At 38.6% G+C, this 4,762-nt stretch overlaps 1 long non-coding RNA gene across 1 annotated transcript; it reads right to left on the bottom strand.

The window, feature by feature from the left end:
• Window positions 1–549: 549 nt before the first annotated feature.
• On the bottom strand, window positions 550–4,102 carry LOC128248524 (uncharacterized). Its single transcript, XR_008264696.2, has 3 exons — window positions 3,915–4,102; window positions 2,362–2,502; window positions 550–1,121 (listed from the first exon to the last, which is right to left on the bottom strand). It is a non-coding gene; the product is annotated as an uncharacterized LOC128248524 (long non-coding RNA).
• Between the last annotated feature and the right edge of the window lie 660 nt (window positions 4,103–4,762).

Below are 4,762 nucleotides of genomic sequence, written 5' to 3'. Positions count from 1 at the left end.
TATTGAGTACTTTAAAATATTGGTTTCAAATTTGTGTACAAGGCCGGCAATTTCGGGGAAGGAATAAGTCGATTAAATCGACCCCTGTGCTCAACTGGTACTTATTTTATCGAACCCGAAAAGATGAAAGATAAAGCCGACCTCGGCGGAATTTGAACTAACAGCGTAAAGACGGACGAAATGCCGCTAAGCATTTTGTCCGGTGTCTTAACGATTCTGACAGCTCGCCGCCTCAATCCCTATCAAGAGTACTTTTTGGCTATCTCATCTCCATTAAAAAATTGGGTCATCTCCCCCATGTTTTATGAAAAATATCGGTACTTTTGGTTATCTTCCCCAACTAAAAAAAAATTGTTTAACCCTCAATTAAAAAAAAAATAAATGAAAAAATTAATAAACATGGAAACTGAAAAAAATTAATAAACATGAAAAGTGAGAAGATTAAATATCTTATTGAATCTGGTAATATTTTTTATAACAAATCATACAAAACTGAAAAAATTGATAAACATGAACACTGAAAAAATTAAACATCTTATTGAATCTGCTGAGGAGGCCAAAAGTCAACAATGTGTTGAAGTACTGAATCAAAAGGATCTAAGACTTTTAATCCAATCTCTTGTCGTCACATAAACTCGCACACATAGGAGTCCAGTAGGCCTCTGTGAGTGCCATTTCATCTTTTTTTTTCACTCTCTCTCTCTCTCTTCAACACTCTTCCAAAGTCTTTCAATATTTTGGGTTTGAGCTCTTTTAGTAGGATTGACAAAGTGTAGAGAACGATTAACAGTGAGATGTTGAAAATGACCAATATTAATTATATTTTTATATGCTGACCATTCGTCACTTATGAAGGTAGTACCTTATTTTCTATTATTGGAAGAAATGTTATCGTAGACTTTCCAGGGACAATAAACATTAGACACTCTTTCGTTTCGCTACAAACACCTCTAAAAACTCATTGTTAAGGTAGTTGACGTCCGACACAATTTTTCTTTTAGTGACAAAACTTTCATCAATTTCAGTAGTCATGTTGGGTCCTCCAATCACTCTTGGGTTAACTAAAATGTGGGCTGCAGAAACTTCTCTCAGGAGGGGCTGTGTGGTAAGTAGCTTGCTTACTAACCACATGGTTCGGGTTCATGAAAAGGATAATCAAAGAATATTAAAACAGACAGAACTTTCCTCTTACAACAGGGCAAATACCTCACAATGCATTTGCAACACCTGTATTGATGTCAACATCTGAAATCCGCACCAGAAACATTAAACCAGCAAGATCCTGACATTAGCAGCAACCTTCCACAGAAACAGTGATGTTGGCAGATTCTACCTCACAAGGAAAGAGAGCGAAGAAAAGTTAAGCAGGTACAAATCGCTTCTGAGTTGTAAAGGCTGTCTGTTCTGATGACAAGACTTAACATATGCTCAAACAAAGACGGCAGAAATAAATACATTAACCAAGTGCTCAAAAATGAAGTGAATAATACCATATTAGTTAGTAGTGGATTGCTCAGAAAGTACTCAGTCCATGATGGCTTCCCATTTGTCCTCTACACTATTAAAAAGACAACATAGTTATAGCTGGAACGCTTTGATTTTGTTCTCCTTGATCACCGTTGGCACCTACCAACGCACACACTACATTGTAAACCTGGTGAAATTTGTGCTTCAGATAACAATCTCTGTCACCAGGTCTTTCACACAGACTTATCATCATTGCAGACACATGGAGATGTAAATCTCGTGGCATTGCCGACATTTTGATGATGCATCAGCGATATAGTAGCCATCTTTAGAGATGATGACTCTTGCTGCAAATGTACGAGGGGTGGGAACACAGGGCTAATGGCAGCTGAACTCACCTGGGAATACTTAATTCAACCAATTTAGCTTCAACATTGAACAGATCAACAACAACGTTGACCAAACTTTCACCACATTACATACACTTCCGCCGACTACCTCTTTTCCTTCCCTCAATTTTTATATCTTATTGCTCCAACCCCCACTTCTAACGTTCTTTTACCCTACTCCTGCTACATCTCATTCTTACATCCTCCTTCTCCCCTTCCTTCTTCCATCTCATTCTGTTTCACATCGTCTTTCTTATTAATGTCCTCTTATTTACTTTTTCAATTTTGTCTTCTATTTTGTGTTTCTGGGAAAACAGAAAACACCAAATTCGTTGTCTATAAAGCGTGCGTCCTTAGTACACTACTTTACGGCAGTGAGACGTGAAGCCTCTACTCCAGACAGGAGCGGTATTTCAACGTCTTCTACCTTCGTAATTTGAGACGTATCTTGGATATCAAGTGGATCGATTGCATCACTAACACCAAAAATACCTAATATACTCACCCTGCTCCAGCTGCGTCGTCTGCATTGGCTCGATCATATACATCGCATACCAGATGGGAGAAACCCCAAAGACCTCCTGTATGGGGAATTGGCCTCCGGCACAAGAGCACGAGGACGACTTCATCTTCGTTTCAAGGACGTCTGCAATAAAGATATGAAGTCGCTTGATCTGGACATCTTGAGGTGGAAGGAAGTCACAGATGATCGCCCACACTGGAGACAAATACTGCGAAAGGGGACGAAACGAGGGGAAGAAAAACAGGAACTCGCCACCAAAGAAAAGCACACTCGACGGAAGGAAAAACCAGTAGCACCTGCAGAGAGCTCTTTCAAATGCAGTCGCTGTATACGCGACTGCTACTCCCGTATGGACCTTTACAGCCACAACAGACGCTGCACCGCCATCAGCAGCTGATGCGATTTCTTCGGGCGCAGATCCATGGCCTCTCAAGACCGATGGATGCCTACTACTATACATACATTGGATTAATGTAATTATGCAGATGAGCTTCCCGAGGTCTCACTTTGGATATATGTCTGTGTGTGTGTGTGTGTGTGTGTGTGTGTGTGTGTGTGCGTGCGTGTGCGTGTGTGTGTGTGCGTGCGCGCGCGTTAAGTTAAATACATGTGAACAGTTTAACATTAAACTGGAGAATTACTCAATACTTTTTAGTAGAGAAAATGTTTATTAAACTTATGCAAGAAGCAGGGTAAAAGTGACTTCGAATTTCGGCCTGGTAGATTTATACAGATACACGAAAACATAGAAGCACACACACACACACACACACACACACACACACACACACACACACACACACACACACATACACATTACTAGCAGTACTCTTCACTACTGTAATACTGCTGTACCATTGATGTATAGCATTGCCAGTTGTATAAGGTGTGAAGTTGCTGCAATGCTGATGTATATATAGCACTACTGATACAATGAGACGTGGTGTTATTGTAATATTGATTTCATAGCAATATGTTGGGGGTCGTTTGAAAGAACGTAACACCTAAGTGCTAAATACATTAGTAAATATGTCTGCGACTGCAAAATGACAGGAGATTGGTTTCAAGAATCTGTATAATTAACACCACAGAATTAATTGAGTTTCAAATTACTATGAGTGGTAAAAATTGGCACGATAAGAGGAAGTGAAAAAATATTTTCAAACCAGAAATATTACAGACACTGAGAAATAATTTGGTAAAATTGTTTAAGCGTCAGATTGATTAGTTTGAGGTATTTGTTTCGACTCATTACATTCTAAGTTCAAATCAAGACAAGGTCGATTTAATCGATAACCGATCTATGTCGCGATATAATGGACTAGTATGGTATAAGTGTTCTCAAATCATAGCCCAGTTTAAGACTTACGAGTGATGACAGTGGTCGGAATATACTGTCATCACATCAATAGTTGACTACCTGTAACACAGTGGTTCTCAAAGGAGACATGCTTAGGTATGCCCCACGAAATTCTAGAATCTAGTTAGATATTTGTGATGATAAAAAATGAATTCATAGTACATTATATCCTTACGTCAGCATTGAAAAAGTACTTCACGGCAGATCATTATTATTATGTTAAGAGCGGTAAGATATCCAGCAGGGAACAGCTGGTTTCCCGGAAGAAGATTTTATACACGTTGTAAACTCGTTCAAACGAGTTTTTTACTGATGAGCAAGCGCGGCTCACTGTAGTGTACCGGTGACAGCAGCAGTAATAGGTTCTGCAAGTGGAAGTGTTGTGATAAATAGTGCAACTTGTTTTCGTGATACATATTCCTGTCACTGATCTATCTATCTATCTATCTATCTATATAAAACTTTAATACTTAATCGAATTTTAGCTTATTATAGTGTTACATTTGTTAAACGTAAACGATAGATAAACATTTCAGATAAATATACAATGATACACCCATACAAATGGATAGATTTCTGAAACAGAAACGTGAATATGATTCCGGAAGTGAACACAGCAGAAACAGTTCCAGTAAGAGAATCAATACGCGATCTCCTCGCAAATAAGACGAAAGTTATTTAGGATTTGGTTTTCATTGGACTGGAAACATTGATGATCCTTTGCCGCTATATTTAATATGTGGACGCAAAATGTCAAACGAATCATTGGCTCCTAGTAAACAGCAAGCATTTAAAAACCAAGCACTCTCATTTACAAGGTAAATCTATAAGTTATTTCAAAAGATTGTTAGAACAGCAGACGATAGCAGGAAACTCATTCGAAAGTATAATGACGATTTTTGAAAAAGCTCAAATCACTTCTTACGAGGTTTCAGAACTGATGGCACAAAATATGAAAGGTCATACTTTAGGCGAGTCACTCACTCTGCCTGCGTGTAAAAGGATTGTGAAGACAATGCTGGG

Source organism: Octopus bimaculoides, chromosome 8 (assembly GCF_046866305.1).
Source record: "Octopus bimaculoides isolate indiv1 chromosome 8, ASM4686630v1, whole genome shotgun sequence".
In the NCBI taxonomy this organism is placed as follows: domain Eukaryota; kingdom Metazoa; phylum Mollusca; class Cephalopoda; order Octopoda; family Octopodidae; genus Octopus; species Octopus bimaculoides.
This window is presented reverse-complemented; position numbering and strand designations above follow the sequence as displayed.